This window comes from Pogona vitticeps, chromosome 6 (genome assembly GCF_051106095.1).
Source record: "Pogona vitticeps strain Pit_001003342236 chromosome 6, PviZW2.1, whole genome shotgun sequence".
Classification (NCBI taxonomy): Eukaryota; Metazoa; Chordata; class Lepidosauria; order Squamata; family Agamidae; genus Pogona; species Pogona vitticeps.
In genome coordinates, this window is record NC_135788.1 from 4,259,821 (window position 1) to 4,277,281 (window position 17,461).

Sequence of the window (17,461 nt, forward strand, 5' to 3'; positions counted from 1 at the left end):
AATCTGCAAGGTTACAGAAAGAGCGGTTGAGGTCTCTGGCTGTGGAGCCAGAGGTTGGGAGTTCAATTCCCCCACTCGGCCTTCTAGGCAGGGACCGGATTCGATGAGCCATAGACCCCCTTCTAGCTCTGCAGTTCTAAGATGAGGATGATGATCTCATTAAAAACAAAAAACAAAAAAAGTTATATGAAACTTCAACCCATCAGATCCAACAGACAGTTATTCCTACCATGGAGAAGGCATCTGGTGGAGCCTTCCTGCCATGTTGCTATTAAGGGCGATGTTCTCAGAAGAAAAAGCCTAGCTTGGTCTCTTTTGTGAGAGGCGCATGTGTGTACAATTGGAAAAGAAGCCTTCTGCATTTCGCTTCTACACCATTGTTGTTGTCTAGTCATTTAGTCGTGCCCAACTCTTCGTGACCCCATGGGCCAGAGCACGCCAGGCCCTCCTGTCTTCCACTGCCTCCCAGAGTTAGGTCAAATTCATGTTGGTTGCTTCGATGACACTGTCCAACCACCTTGTCCTCTGTCATCCCCTTCACCTCTTGCCTTCACTCTTTCCCAACATCAGGATCTTTCCCAGGGAGTTTTCTCTTCTCATGAGATGGCGAAAGTATTGGAGCCTCAGCTTCAGGATCTGTCCTTCCAGTGAGCACTCAGGGTTGATTTCCTTCAGAATGGAGAGGTTTGTTCTCTTTGCAGTCCAGGGGACTCTCAAGGGTCTCCTCCAGCACCACAATTCAAAAGCAAAAGCATTAAAAAATAATAATGAGTGCAGCAGTTTACTGATGTTGCTGCTTCCCGAAAGGAAGTGTAAAATTCATAAACAGTTATTCAGTGGCTAGTCTGTCCTTGTAATGGACTTTTCATCATCCTAATAGTGGGCAAGATCAGTTCTGCTGTGCCAACTACCATTGGGGGGAGGGAAGAAGAAGAAGAGAGAAGGCAAATGAAAAGTTAGTATCAAGAGTTAGGAGAAAGCTCCACAGTAAACCAAGCATCATACTGTTTATCTAGCACTCTGGTGAAGCTGTAACTTATGATGCTCAGCCATCCATTTTCCAGCTTGCTGCTTACCAACGTCACGAGCCCCCCCAGTTGCAGATTGTGAAACATGACGCCTCCAGTCATGAATGATATAATTAGATTCCTCCTTCTGTTGTCATCCTTGTGCGTTTTCAACAAATCTACAACCTCTGTTTTCATAGGAGCGAATGGGAACAGGTGCGGGTCCCCCATGGACTTTTGCAAATCCGGGTGGGAAACGTGTAATTTGGACAGTAAGTGAAGCAATTCTTCAGAGCGATCTCCTCTGTTACCGAAGTTGAGGGCTTTGCTTAGCAGGACGATTTGTGAATTGGCGTAAATAAAGCTGTAGGGAAGATGACGGGAGGAACACCGCATGTACCTCCAAAGGACAGGAGGTAAATGCCAGGCATTCGGTGTTTGTGCAAAACAACGGTTGCTAACGTAATGCATTGGGACACCCTTCTTTGTTGGTAGGTAATAAAAGGCTCGTAAAAATCTGAGTCATAAAGAATATGAGGAGAAAAGTGATAAGTCTGAATGAGGGAAAAACAGAGAAGATTCAGGGGGCAAACTTTCTTACATGCTTCCTTTCTCTTGATGGCTACTCAGGTAACTTTCAGAAAGGATTAGAGAAAGTCGCAGAAGAATTACTCCTTGTCCAGATGGACGCATGAGACCTCAAGTATCAGATCCAGTGCACCTCACAATACTAGTAGATGGGGAACCTAGTAGTTGATGGGCCCTTGGCCTGATCCAGCAGGGTCCTTCTTATGTTCTAACCATAGGTGATAGATCTGTGGCCCTTAAGTCCAGCCTGTATGTTTACTATAGGCATGGGGTTATCTATAGTGGAACAGAAAGGTGAACTAACAATGCTTCTGTCGGACCCAATGAGACTCATATGTTGTTGTTGTTTTTCTCCAAAGAGTGAATTGAGATGGCCGTTTGGGTTGGAAACTTCGGGAAGATATGGAGGCACTGACAGTTTTTACTTTCTTGGGCTCTATGATCACTGCAGATGGTGGCAGCAGCCACGAAATTAAAAGATGCCCGCTTCTTGGGAGGAAAGTGATGGAAAACCTCAACAACATCTTAAAAAGCAGAGACATCACCTTGCCAAAAAAAGTCTGCATAGTCAAAGCTATGGTTTTTCCAGTAGCGATGTATGGAAGGGAGAGCTGGACCATAAAGATAGCTGACCACCAAAGAATTGATGCTTTTGAATTATGGTGCTGGATGAGGCTCTTGAGAGTCCCCTAGACCGCAAGGAGAACAAACCTATCCATTCTGAAGGAAATCAACCCCGAGTGCTCAATGGAAGGACAGATACTGAAGCTGAGACTCTGATACTTTGGCCATCTCACGAGAAGAGAAGACTCCCTGGAAAAGACCCTGATGTTGGGAACATGTGAGGGCAAGAGGAGAAGGGGATGACAGAGGACAAGATGGTGGACAGGGTCATTGAAGTGACCGACATGAATTTGACCCAACTCCGGAAGGCAGTGGAAGACAGGAGGGCCTGGTGTGCTCTGGTCCATGGGGCCACGAAGAGTCGGACATGACTAAATGACTAAACAACAACAACAATTGAAAGCTATGCATTGCATGGTCCCTGGCTCCCTTTAGTAACCAGTTCTGGTAAATACACCCTGGAAATACATATAAATACATATTTCTGTTGTTTTTTTTTAATTTAGTATTTTCAGAAAGTGGATAAGTGAATCAGCCAGTAGTGATCTTGTGAATATGGGGGCCCCTGCTCTACATACATGTTGTACTTACATTATATGTTCCAACCCAACCGCCTCTTTCAAGATGGGGTGGTGACATCTTTATGGTACTTATCATCACTGTCTTTTTCTAGAAGGGGCAGCTTTCTTGCATGTGTGGGGTGGGGGTGGATTGCCCTCCCTTCCTCGCCAAGTTGATAAGATGGCTCACCCCACCTTGGAGAAAGGAAGCCTGTCTCAAGAGGGCTGGCTTAGGAAAGTTTGCTGCCTGAGGTGAAATTTGCAGGGCATGGTGTTCGCCACCCACGCCTGTCAAGGTGCGCAGTACCTGCTCGTTATTTTGTACTTCTTTCAAGAACCAGAAGCTTTCCCCGTTTTATTTTATTTTTTGTTATGTAGGCTATGCTTTAAGCTGTTTTATCCTCAATTACCTGCCCATGGTTCTATCAAATAAAAGCTTTTCCCCTTCTTGTACCCGATAATCTGGTTGCACAACGTGTGCTTTTTCTTTACGTCTCTGTGTTTGAAATATAAGTACCCTACAGGAAACTAGTAACTTGAGGGGGGGGGGAGAGAAAAATGCCCAGAGCACCTCTCCATGCCCAATTTTTGGCAACAAATTTACAGCGCGTTGGTTTGTGGAGATCGATTTGAAAGGAATTTCTGCCAAAATGCAAGGCCAGGAAGAAAACTTTCCTGGGGGGGGACATAACTGAGAAAATTGCGGATGATTTCCACTCCGAACGGTGGCCAAAGAAAGAGCCACTGAATATCTCCTACAGTTTAGTGTGAGGGTTCGACTTTGGGCTCCCTACGTGCTTCGAAGAAATCAGGAGATTTTGGTTGTTTCAAAAGAGGTGGAATATTTCTTGGCATATTTAACAAGTAAGAAGTGTCCATCATGTGATTCTAACACTCGTCTCTTTCTGACAATGGGTCATGAAGGGGTTTCTACTCATCACCAAGGAATGGGTTTTTCCCGCAGGTGTTCCACGGAACTGGCCCTTCTGTAAAGACGTCGTGGGCTATAGTCTGCCCCGTCTCACCTTCTACCAAGGGCATGGTCTTGTCATCCCAGCTGTCATCCCACACGGGGCATCCTTCTGGTGCAGGGTCCTTCGAGGGTCCCCCCCTGTAACCCTTCCTCCTCATCTCATTTATCCTCCATTCTAGCCTTTCTTTCCTGTCTCTCTCAACATTTTCTTCTCTCAACCTCCTTCTCCACTCTCTTGCCTCAGCCTCTCCCCAATATGGTGGTCTGGGGGGGGGACCTCTCTTCTCCTCCTATAATCATCCTCTTCCTTGGGTTCTCTGAACTTCTTCCATGCCCCAGTCCAGGGATACTCCATCCATACCCATTCCCAGCCTGGTGGTAACTGCTCCTCCTTCCTTTTTATCTCCACTGTTCCTGCCTCAAACACCATCCTCTTCTTCCGCTCTTTTCCCGCCGTTTCTTCCTGGACCCTTTCCAAAGTCACTCTTTGCATCTCTCTTTCTAGCCGATCTGTTTCTGTCTTTTTGGGCGCTGGGGAAGATTGAGTCTCCTATCTCTTTCTCTTCGGTATGGAGGAGGGACGGCTCTCCAGCGAGCAGGATATCCCTCTCGCCTCCTGTCTCACATTTAGCAAGAAGAAGCTGACTGATGCCAGGAACTGTGATAGAGGAAGCTCTCCCATTCTGAGTCATTTCACTGGAAGGGGCTCTTCAGAGAAGACTGAAACTGCAGGCCAGAGAAGGAAAGCGTCTAAAATAGGATGAGGAATCCCTCACATGCAGTTTTTCTCAAGGATGTTGGCCAAGTCTTTGGATCTGAGTTCCACGGCCTAATCTTTGATCCCAAGTCCTTATTAAAAACGTTTTTTTCCAGGAAAAAGGGAGGGTGGGTGTGGCTCTCGAGACCGAGACATTGAAAAAAAAAATCTGAGTTGGAGGTGACTTAATGGAATGTAACACGATTGCCAAAGTATTTTCCTGTACATGCATCCTTCAAAATGGGGACTGCTGAGAAAACTTCTCTCTTCACCACCGCTGGAAAACCTAACCATTTTTCGTAATGCAGAAACTGAAAGACTTGGTAGGCTTTTTGTGGACTCATTGGAGGTTTTCAACCCTGGGGCAAGAAGCCAAAGTGGACTTTCCGAGCGTCTAATACGATGGTTCCCAACCTTGGGTCTCCAGATGTTCTTGGACTACAACTCCTAGAAATCCTGACTGGCGCAGCTCATGGTGAAGGCTTCTGGGAGTTTTAGTCAAAGAACATCTGGGGACCCAAGGTTGGGATCCGCTGCTCAAATATATTCAACCATGTCTTCTTCCCAGAAATTGTTCCCTGGGGATCCCTTTCACAGGGCATTTGAGGTCTTTTTCTCCCCCCATCCCTGAGGACTAGTAACTTGTGTCCTTAAAAATGAGTCTGAAACTAGACACAATGATGGAGGCATGGCTGTCCAACCACGCTTCATGACGATGGCACAAAACTTGCGTTGAACCCATTTGTTTGCTTCACGGCCAGCAGACGGGAAGTCATGAATCAAGTCATAAACCAAATGATCCTTTCCTTCCCACTGCCTGTCAGAGGAGAAAACCAACCCCCTGGTGACTCACCGTGCATCTCCTCTGTCATAAGAAGGCACTTGTGCCTTATGGAAGAAACATACATTCTGTTACTCACTTCGCAGGAAAGGCACTGTTGAACGCTCACATCATTACGTTTCCCACGGTGTGCTGAGTTGCACACCCAGCCCGTTTGTGAGCCTGGGGTCTCCGTTTCCCTCCGCCCCAAGTTGAAACTGCAAGAATATGTGAAAATTTGATCGAGAAAACTGCCTTACTTTGAGCCACACAGCACTGACGGGGTCATCCAGCAGACAACAATTTCCAAAGCCCTTAAGGTTTTATCAGATTTGTTTCTTAGTACCCTTGAACCCAGATACCTCATGCTTCTCTGAATGTGAGGGTAGAGTTCATAGCAAGCCAAAGGTATCAAATGGGTCCTGTCAGAGAAAATGCTTCTTTAAAGCCTTACCTCCTGGCTAGGCTACGAATTGATGGGCAGCAATGAAGGAACTAGAAAAGATCCTCAAGCGTAAGGAGGTGTCGTTGGAGACCATGACCAAGATCATCCACACTCTTGTATTTCTCATCACCGTGTACGGGGGTGAAAACCGGACAGGAAAGAAAGCTGTCAGGAAAAAAAAAAGGATTAGTTTGAGAAGTGGTGCTGGAGGAGAGCTTTCCAGGTACGCTGGACTGCCAGGAAGACAAACAAGGGGAAATCCAGACCAAATCAAGCCTGACGAATCTCTGGACACAATAATAATGAAATGGAGGCAGTTGTACTTTGGAACATCATGAGAAAATAGGGTTCTCTGGAAAAGATAATAACTCTGGGAAAGGTTGGAGGTGTTAGGAAAAGAGGGAGACCAAATATGAGATGGATCGGTCACAGCAGATTTCTAAATTGATCCATCTGAAAGTAGCATAACAAAGAGGAGAAAGATTTGAGATGCTTGACCTTTTAAGTCAAGCCCCAAACCCCGACTGGTTGATTTATGTAGTGTGCTTGTGGGTGTGGGTGTGTAATTGAGTGTACGTGTGTTCATCAGGGGAAGGGATGGAATGGAGAATGAAGGATGAAATCAAGAGGGAGGGAGGGAGAAAGAAAGGGGGAAAGAGCACTCAAGTATACCTGAGGCAGAAGCCCCATTCTGTCCAATGGGAGAGCCAGCCCTGAGAAGGTTGTTGTTGTTGTTGTTTAGTCATTTAGTCATGTCTGACTCTTTGTGACCCCATGGACCAGAGCACGCCAGGCCCTCCTGTCTTCTACTGCCTCCCGGAGTTGGGTCAGATTCATGTTGGTCCCTTCGATGACACTGTCCATCCATCTCGTCCTCTGTCGTCCCCTTCTCCTCTTGCCTTCACATTTTCCCAACCTCATGGTCTTTTCCAGGGAGTCTTCTCTTCTCATGAGATGGCCAAAGGATTGGAGCCTCAGCTTCAGGATCTGTAGGAATGATTAAAGAGAACTTCTGCCAAATTTCGGGAAGTGGTGGCCATTTTCCCTTGAGGAAATGCAACCCACAGCACTGAAAAAAATCGGGACAAGCATTCCAGGATTCACAGTGAAATCTCCTCTCCCCACACACCCTGCTCCAGCAAAATAGCAGGGAATTATTCTGTAGACTTCTGCATGGAAAGCATTCCTGAGCTATCTGGCCTTGGCTAACCTGTTTACAAAGTGGCAGATGAAAAGATGCTCCATTAACTGAAACTCATTTCGCCTGAAGATTGAAACCGTATGCACCTGCCAATTATGTTCTTCTACACTGCAGCCTTTCCAAAATGTAATATGGCGGTTTTCCACAGCTCGGAGCATACAGTCAGATTGAAGAAAAGCATCACCTCGTTTTGAAGGGCATCTGACACAATTTGAGTTCAGAACAGAAACAAACCAGAAACATCTTTTTGAGAATCAATTCCAGTTCACGGATGGGCATGACTTATCACACCACATTACGCTTTATGAATGGAAGGCTCTCTCTGTGCACTTGAGAAATTCAAGCCATTTATAACTAACAATTTCTGCCTGAGAACAATAAAATGTGCAAGTTATTGATTTTTAGCTAGGCGATGCATTTTCTGAGGCTTGGCAGGTTAGAGAAGAAGTGAACTTAGCAGCTCTGCAGGATCAGAATAAAACACACATGGAGAACATGACTGGAAACCCTTGAGCCATTTACACAAAGTGTTTATCGTGAAAGACTGAGATCTCCAAACACAGAGTACAGTTTGGCAGTCTGGTTAAGAGAAAGTCTTGCGTTACATCTGGCTGAAAGAGTCAAGACATAGATCCTGGCTTCCCAGCAACGGAATTTACACTGGACTCAGCTGTATGAAAAATATCATGTGTACTAGTCCCTGCCTCAGTTTCACACTTGGAAATCTAAGGGAAAAATGTCTATGAAGAACAAACCAGTGCAATGGAAATATATAGAGACCAGCAACTGGTTGAAAAATATCAACTGGGAATAAAAATAGACAACCAGTAAAGCAGTATTTGCCCCTAAAACATGAGAAGCAAGAAAACATATAGTGGAATGAAACGCACATGCAGGGAATTGATGTAGATGAAAAGCTGAATATGAGCCAACAGTGTGATGTGGCTGCAAAAAAGGCAAATGCAATTTTAGGATGCATTAAAAGAAGTATAGTCTCCAAATCCCATGAGGTACAGGCAGAGCAGGAAGCCAATAAAGGAAGGGGTTGGATTTCTGGATGATGATGGAGATAAAGGGGTATTAGTAGAGGAGAAATAGGTTGAAGAGAAGGAAAATGAATTATTTCACCACTGTCTTCAGAAGCGATGAGAGGCGGCAGATCTTTGCTGTCGTTGTTGTTTAGTCATGCCCGACTCTTCGTGACCCCATGGACCAGAGCACGCCAGGCCCTCCTGTCTTCCACTGCCTCCCGTAGTCGTGTCAAATTCATGTTGGTTGCTTCGCAGACACTGTCCCAACCATCTCATCCTCTGTCGTCCCCTTCTCCTCTTGCCTTCACACTTTCCCAACATTAAGGTCTTTTCCAGGGAGTCCTCATGAGATGGCCAAAGTACTGGAGCCTCAGCTTCAGGATCTGTCCTTCCAGTGAGCACTCAGGGTTGATTTCCTTTAGAATTGATAGGTTTATTCTCCTTGCAGTCCAGGGGACTCTCAAGAGCCTCCCCCAGCACCACAGTTCAAAGGCATCAATTCTTCAGTGGTCAACTTTCTTTATGGTCCAGCTCTCACTTCCATACATCACGACAGGAAAAAACATAGCTTTGACTATTCGGACTTTTGTTGGCGAGGTGATGTCTCTGCTTTTTAAGATGCAATTGTACAGTAGTTGGAGCATTCTTTGGCACTGCCTTTCTTTGGGATTGGGATGTAGACTGATCTTTTCCAGTCCTCTGGCCACTGTTGAGTTTTCCAAACTTGCTGACATATTGAATGTAGCACCTTAACAGCATAATCTTTTAAGATTTTAAACAGTTCAACTGGAATGTCATCACCTCCACTGGCCTTGTTGTTAGCCAGGCTTTCTAAGGCCCACTTGACTTCACTCTCCAGCATGTCTGGCTCAGGGTCAGCAACCACATTATATGGGTTGTCCGGGACATCTAGATCCTTCTGATCTTTGTACCTGGGCATATATTTCCAGAAAGAAGAAAGAGAAGCTGTGAAAAACAGTGGTGAAAAATGAGGAAGTCCCAGACTCACCTGGAACAGATGGTAAGGGAATTACACCTGCCTTAAGGTATGAGATCTTCAAGCTGAAGGTTACTGGTCTTCTAAAACAGGTAACACCTCCTAAGATCAGCCTTTGCTTAAGAGCTCACCAAGTCACACAGAAGACTGGGTTCAATAGGGTTGCTTGGAAGTCACTTGTAGATGATGGTGACAGCGGTTCCCAGCCTAGCCTCTTCAGACATTCTTGGACTACAACTCCCAGAAATCCTGTCCAGCACAGCTCACAGTGAAGGCTTCTGGGAGTTTCAGTCCAAGAACATCTGGGGACCCAAGGTGATGGGCTAAGGAGTTCTTCATCAATCGGACCCCAGCTGAAAATTTGAATGGAAGTTCATTATTCTAGCAATTTAGCATCTCTTAGGAGGAGGGTGGGGGGAAATGTTCTCCGTTCTCCGTCTGTCTTTAATGTTGATTTTCATTTGCTTAATGATCCCATGTTGCATTTGGGCAGAACTAACTAATTAAAAAAATGTAATTTATTCTTGAGCATCTCAGCAGCGGCTTATGGAACGTCTTCAGCACCGAGGAGTATCTGCCGTCTGGATCAGCAACACGATGACAGCTCTGTTTTCCATTCTCAGCAAGATTTGTTTTCCAAATGTTGTTTGTGGCCTGTGATTTTTCAGGACCACCCCAAGAGTGGATGAAGATAAATTGTGTTTGTTGCATTTTCCAAAGGGGTGTGTGTGTGGGGGGGGGGAAGGCTAGTTCCTTAAGATCAATGCCTTCCAGCACATGGGCCGTATTTGTATCCAGAAAGAGAATATTTTATTTAAAAATGGACAAATTGTTTACCCAGAAACTATACACAAAGTGTTTCGCTTGCCCTGAGGCACTCTGTAAACACTTGCAGCCCTCCCTCGCCCCAGAACAAAGGCAAAAAGGGTCAGCCCCGTGTGCGGTGGCCGTGAAGAAGGCACAGTTCCAGGCTAGGGATCATTAAAAAGGGGGACTGGAAATAAAACAGCCAACCTTCTAATGCCATTGTACAAAACGCTGGTCAAGCCGCACCTGGAGTATTACGTACCGTTCTGGTTGCATCACCTCCAGAAGGACATTGTGGAACTGGAAAAGGGGCAGAAGAGAGCGACTCAAACGAGGACTAGGGCTGGGGCACCTCCCTGAGGAGGAAAGGCGACAGCGTTTGGGGCTCTTGAGTCTAGAGGAAAGGCTCCTGGGGGGGGGGGGACATGATGGAGACTTCTAAAATCACGCAGGGGGTGGATATAAAGTGGATTGAGGGAATCTCTTTTCCCTCTCATGCAATACCAAAACAGGGGGTGTCCACTCCCACGGAGAGTTGGGAGAGTGAGATCAGACCAAAGAAAAGATTTCTTGACCCAGTGTGTGGTCAGTCTGCGGAACTCCTTGCCACAGGATGTGGGGATGGCCTCTGGCCTAGAGGCCTTGAAAAGGGGATGAGACAGATTCAGACCCCCAACCTCTGGCTCTGCAGCCAGATAGTGAAACGAAGGATTCCAGAAATGCAAAATAAACAGAGAGTGTATGGATCATCGATTCCAGCCCCTGTCAAAGAGGCACGGTGAGGGATTCGAACTCCGAACTTCTGGCTCTACTGCCAGATGCCTTAAACCACCGAGCTATCCAGCAATCTGCCAAATATAATATCCCACATAAATAAACCAGAGGGTGTTTTTCTTCTTCTCCCTTTTGGAAGTCTTGAATTATTATTATTATTATTATTATTATTATTATTATTATTATTATTATTATTATTATTATTATTATTATTATTATTATTATTATTATTATTATTATTATTATTATTATTATTATTATTATTCCTAGGCAGGAAAAGCATTTCGATCCGAGGATTATGACCGACTCCCATCATGAGCACGCTGACTGTGAGATGCTGAAAGCTGCAACCGAAGAGACAGAAGCTCCTCCTCGGTGCTCATAGGTGCTCAGCACCACAGTGCATGAAACCCTGACTACTTGGAGGGCAGCAGGACCCGGGATTTTCCCCGTCTCCGGGCTCCTGCTCTTTCATCTCAGTCTGACTGTCTCGGACGTATGTGCCCAGGAGAGATGCTCTGATTAATTTATGCACAGGATTGCAGCCCGGGAGCAATTTGGGAGCCGAGTTATTTGTTTCCACAATGAGCCTTCACCGTGCTATGGGTGACAAGCCAATGCAGTCTGTGGTCTGCCGGGGAACAAATTGCAGCGGAGTGAAAAATTACAGCAGGGGGCTGGAAAGTTTAAAGGGATGGGAGGGAGAACATCGGAGCCTTTCAAAGAGCGGGATATTAGGACCTACAGAAGCAACGCTGAAGCTCCGGTCCTTTGATCTGGCAAAGCGGAGCAGGATGGGTAATGGCACTCGTACACCAGCAAATGGCTCCTGATGCCGGGTAGAACAGGCCCCTCTCCATTAAGCCCTTTAATGATGGCCCTCCATCTGCTCGGCTGAGATAGAATCTCATCCATAATTGTGATAATTTATCCTGACAGTCAAGCATTTCTGTTTAAATGTCAAGGAGCGATCAAGAATCCGAATTAGAAAAGTTTGCCGGCCAGAATACCATACCCCGGCTTTCCTCAAGGATGTGTCCTCCAGAGGCAACTGCCAGTGGCCATACCGATTGGGGTTGATGGGAGAGGCTGTCCGAAACTTTATGGGCAGATGGCCTCGTGCTGTTGAAGGTGAGCTAGCTAAGACAGCCAGTCTCAACCTTTTTTTTTTTTTTAGCCACGACCATAAACAGAATAGGAAAGAAATAGAGGCTGAATCTGGACTGTAGATGTTGCATAACGAACCTTATAAGGAGGTGTGTGAAGAATGGTTTCCAGTCTGTGGCCCCCTTCCAATGTTCCCGGGGGAGGGCAAATGGCTCCCGTTGAGAATGGATGATCTAAGCAACAGGGAGGCCAAGAGGAATATGATCCCAGTGATCATCAGTGTGGGACAAAGTATGTGATACAGCCGAACCCATTCTCACAAGATGTTTGCTCTCAAGTGGCAGGAGATATCTTCCAGTTATGGCATTTGATTTCTCTCGCCTATATTTATTGCATTTGGCATGAAGTGTTTTGTGGCTGCTCACTGGAGGAGAAACTTGGCTTTGTTTGCCAGTCTGATGGCTGAGGAATCCAGCTACTATTGACGATGTTAATTCATTCCAGCAAAATCGCTGTAGAGCGAAAACATCGTCAAACGAAATGAAAAAACCCAATGAAACGCATTGAAAACAGTTCAATGCATTCCAATGGGCTGAATACCTGCTCCTCCAGCGAAGATCTTCCATACGGCGGCCGTTTTTGGTTCCTGTAAAGTGAGGAATCCATCCTAGAAAACAGTGGGGGGGCATTTTCTTCAACTAGTGGCCATTTTGAAACCCAACAATCAGCTGTTTGCTGATCGTCATAAAGCGAAAATCAGTTCCCGAAGCAGGGAACCGATCATCACTAAGCGAAATTTCCCCTATTTAAACCATTGTTTTGTGATCACAAAAGCGATCGAAAAAACGTCAACGTAATGAGGATTCGTTGTAGAGCGGGGTAATCGTCCAGCGGCGCAGAACTGTATCAAGAAATCGCATTGTGGGAGGGAAATGGATTATGTATACTTTGGGCACATCATGAGAAGGCAGGATTCTCCGGAAAAGACAATAATGCTGGGAAAGGTTGAAGGAGGCAGGAAAAGAGGAAGACCAAATATGAGATGGAGGGATTCCCAAAGGAAGCCACAGGCTTGAGTTCATAAGAGCTCAGCAGCGCTGTTGGGGACGGGGCATTTTGGAGATCATTCACTTGTAAAGTTGTTGTAAGTCAGAGACATTCCAGTGAGTGACAAACCCCCAAAGACGTAATTTACACCAACAGAGGCACTCATGAATGCCAAAACAATTCGAAACGAAGCGATTTCACAATGGATTTAAAATAAACAATGCTTGCACAACTAAGTAAAATTCTCCTCTGTCCAACCAAGAAACATGTTTTTCCAGGCAAAAAAATAAAATAAAACAAACCGGTACTCCCTTGTGCATCTTTTTAAAAATCAATGTCATACATGCTGAACCTGATTCAAACATACAGCTGTTTCCCACCTAGAACCATGCTCTTAGTCTGAATCAGGCCAATTTCGTTCATGATTTGTGTGATTTGTCTTTTTCTGGCACACAACCCTTTTCTATAGGTCCTCCACCCCTGGCGATATCTGAATGGGAACCACTTCATCTCAGCGCTGTTTTCGACATCTGTGTAGGAGTAAAAAACTTAAGGAATTGTAAAGAACGAACCAAGTGCTTCACTGAGATTGTGGACAGAATGTGCTATGGAGCTGAGACTTTCCCACACACACCTAACGTATTATTTTGCTTCTTCTTGGCATGTTATTGCCCAACGTTGGCGAAGGCGATTTGGAAACCTGAAAGCATTTGGCCAACAAGATGTGTGCATTCAGTTCGAACAAGTCATGGAAATATAATAATCATTCTGATAAAGGGCTGCTGATTGTTTTAGGAATGCCAGAGGGGCAAAGCGAGGGCTGAATCATTTGAGCTGAAAGTGCTGCTGAAGTGCCCAGGTCAATTTAAAAATAAAAGTCCAGGTACGTTGAAGAAAAGTTAGTCTTTGGAAGGAAATTTGTAAAAAGTTCCCAAGTCCCTCTTTTGTGTCCTTTTTGAAGATCAGAACAACACTGGCCCTCCTCCAGTCCTCTGCCACCTCCCCCATTTCCCATGATTTCAAAGAAATAATGGATAGTGGTTCTGAGAGTTTTTCAGCCAGTTCCTTCAGTACTCTCAGATGCAGCTCATCTGGCCCTGGAGATCTGAACCCATTCAAGGTGGTAAGGTCTTCCTTGACTATTTGTTTATCAATCCCCAGTTGCAATCCTGTCCCCCCTCCACTTGCACTTCCAATTTGTTCGGAAGTCTGTCTTATGGGAAAAGACTGAACTAAAATAGAAATTGAACCCTTCTGCCTTTTTTTGTCCTCTGTTATCATTTTTCCATCTCCACTGCAGAGCTGTGCCACTATGTCTTTTGCTAGCCACATACCTGAATTATGTTTTTTTTGTTGTTGTTGCTTTTAGTGTCTCTAGCTAACCTCAGCTCATTCTCAGCGTTTGCCCTCCTAATGCCATCCCTGCATTTCCTTGCTACTTGTCTGTACTCATCCTTGGTGGCCTGGCTTTCTTTCCACTTTATCACTCTCCAGCTGCAATCCTGTCTCCCCCACCCCCACTTGCACTTCCCATTTGTTTGGAAGTTCATCGTCTGTCTTATGAAAAAGACAGAGCTAAAATAAGAATTAAGCCCCTCTGCCTTTTCTTTGTCTTCTGTTATCATTCTTCCATCTCCATTGCAGAGCTGTGCCACGATGTCTACGCTATAAAGCTTGATCAGGTTTGAATTTTTTAATTGAATTCTATTTTTACATCAAATAGAATGTGCAGGCACTCACCGCATTTGGGCTGTCATATATTTTCATAATAAGAACAGTTCCTGCTTTCTAATAGGAAGATTTCTTCTCTTTTCCACATTGGTTTTGCCCGCTTAATAACAGAGACAACATCTCATGCGTAGAATGACTTTTCCCTTCCAGCTGACCTAATTGAGGGGTCAATGTTGTGTTGGCTATCAATAATTTATTCCCACCTCCACCTCCAACCTATTTTTTCCCATTTCACTGTTGTTCAAGGCTTCCAAATTGATTTCCAGCACTTTATCATCTTGGACTGTTCCAAAACATATACTAGCTTGGCATAAACCTCAGCGTTGGGTTTCCTATTAAAAGTTGCCTGAAGTTTGCAACTACCTGGCTTCCAAATTAATTTTGCCGGTTCATCATTCCCCCACTGATGTATTATAGTGGCCCCATCTCTCCTGAGTTCCTTCTCTTGCATGAAACAATAAAGGAGCTACGCAGTTCCACATTCTTGCTGTCCTGAATCCACAGCTGGCCACAGATGTGAAACTGAAAGGAGAAAAATCTCATGAGCTGCTAATAAGATTCGTTCCTTTCTGGCTGGCCCTAAATAAGGGCCAGGCATCTCTGACTTAAGCTGTTATTTGCATAAGACACAGCATGAGAGGAATATGCTTCGCCTTTCGGATAGTCATCTGGTGGTGGGATGACTTATGTCAGTGATGTGTGCATGGGAGTGACCTAGCAGCCTAGCTAGGGGCCAAGGATGCAGTTTCATTCCTGGGGTAATTTTGGGAAGTCCATAGTTTTCAGCTGACATCCCAGGAGATGCTGTGAAATAAGATGAATCTTGGGTGCACTTCTTTTCCCACCCTGTTTTCTCTGATGTTACTTTTAATACACTTGATTTCTCTCCCCAGTATCTAGGGTTTGGCCTCCTCCCATCTCCTCCATCACCTGACATGAAGTAGCTCTGTCAAGAGGAGGCCGTGTTGGACTGAACCAGGAGCTGCTCATGTCACACTTGAGCCTCCAGGAAACAAACAAGAATCCCAGCTAGGTGTCAATGGTTGATAAATCCTGTTGACTGATTGTGTAGTCTCCCTCTATTCGGCACTGGTTAAGCCTGATCTAGAGGACTTTAAGAAGGAGGCCAACAAACTGGAGCAAGTTTGGAAGAGGTCCACAAGGATGTTTATCATGGGGCTGGAAACCAAGTCGTATGAGGAAAGACTGAGGGAAGTGGGCATGTATAGCCTTGGGAAAAGAAGACAGAGGGGTGGTGAGAGAACACTTTTCAGATCCTTAGTCCTACAGAGGAGGAACAGGCCCAGTTCAATGTACAATCTGGACACCATTCAAATGCTGTCGGGGAAGAAAGTCAAAAAACAAATGTAGTGCACCCCAAAGAGGAGGATGAGGAGTAGAGTAGATTTGGCCAGTCTCCTGAAAGAGAGAAGTTTGAAGGCAGATCAGTTTAGAAATGGCATCTGAACATAACAGAGTGCAGGACACATAATAAGGGGCTCAAGCTACAGAAAGACAGATTTCAGCTGAATATCAGGAAAAATATCTTAACTGTTAGAGCAGTACAACAATGGAACCATTGACCTCAAGAGGAGGTGGTGAGTGCTCCAATGCTGGACGCCTTCAAGAGAGAATTGGGCCACTGTCTGTCCAATCTGCTTAGATTTGGGTCCCTGCCTTGAGTATGGGGTTGGACTGGATGGCCTTGTAGGCCCCTTCCAACTCCACGATTCTATGATTCTATACTATAGCAAGCTATGTTCACATTATTTTGTGCAATTCTCTTTACCTTCAAAAGCTGAGAAGCATCCTTCAGGATATTCTTGGCTAAATCTAGTAACAACGGCACCTATCTGTGTGGATTCTCAGGGAATGACCCAGTTTCTGTATATCTGTGGCCTCACCAACCAATAAACAGGATATAATCAGGTCAACTGTTTTCCTGGAATAGGTGCTTTTAACCAATTATGCTTCCAGTTCAATTGGAACATGGTCCATTTAAAAGACAAGAAGCCTGTTTGTGGACAGACTTTTAGGAATTCTGTATATCTCTAAGCAAGCTAACCTAGACGTTTCTTTACTTGTGAAATTCAGCATTCTGTAGGAATATTCTGCCTTTGATTCCTGTGCTTTTGTGGTTTGAAGGGAGGGTGAGTTGGGCATTAGGAAGCGAGACCACCTGAGCTTGAAATCTGAAGGGGAAGCCAATCCAACGGGTTGTATGAAGAGGTTGAATGTCTTGATCCATCTGAGGCATCGTCTTCTGCTCCGAGAACTGGATAGTTGAGGAAGCATCCCGGGGATTGAAAATGAGGCACTGCCTCTCACCCATCTTCTTGCCCCCTTTTCTGGCTTGTTCCCCCTTTGAGGTCCCTGTTACTAACACAGAGGAGCCTTCAGGAGAGGACCTGTGTAACAAGGCCTGGCAACTGGATCGAGGGGGCCCTTTCAGCACTATGGCAAGCACTGCAAGTCTCAATCCAAATGGTGGAGTAAATTTCAGCACCATGGACAGCAGCCTTGCCCTGACAGTGCCAAGAAGAGCCCATGAAATTGAGGAGAGCAACCGGCTGAGCTTGTCTTGAGCTGTTGGCTTCTCCTGAGGTGTGTGGGTGGATGAATTGTTCAGGGTCATTCCTCAGGGTCCCCCTCTTCAATCGAGAAGCCTGTGGTCCATTTTCGCAGAGTAAAACTCATTGGGGTCTCCTGGCCAGGCTGTGAGATCTGTGGTCCCAGTTCAGAAGAACTGGAAACTGGTTCAGGCACCTCCTTAGAGTCACTGTCATCGGGAGCAATTTAAAATAATCCTAATGAGGAAGCTGGGTTGCTCTTTGCGTGGTCAAGCACTCTCTTGAATCTTGAGTAAATCCTAACTGGGGGATGCCGGAGATTGTAGTAGAGAGCCTCGTGGTGCAGAGGTTAAACTGCAGTACTGCAGTCAAGAATCTGCTCACATCCTGAGTTCAATCTCAAGTGGCTCAAAACTTATCCA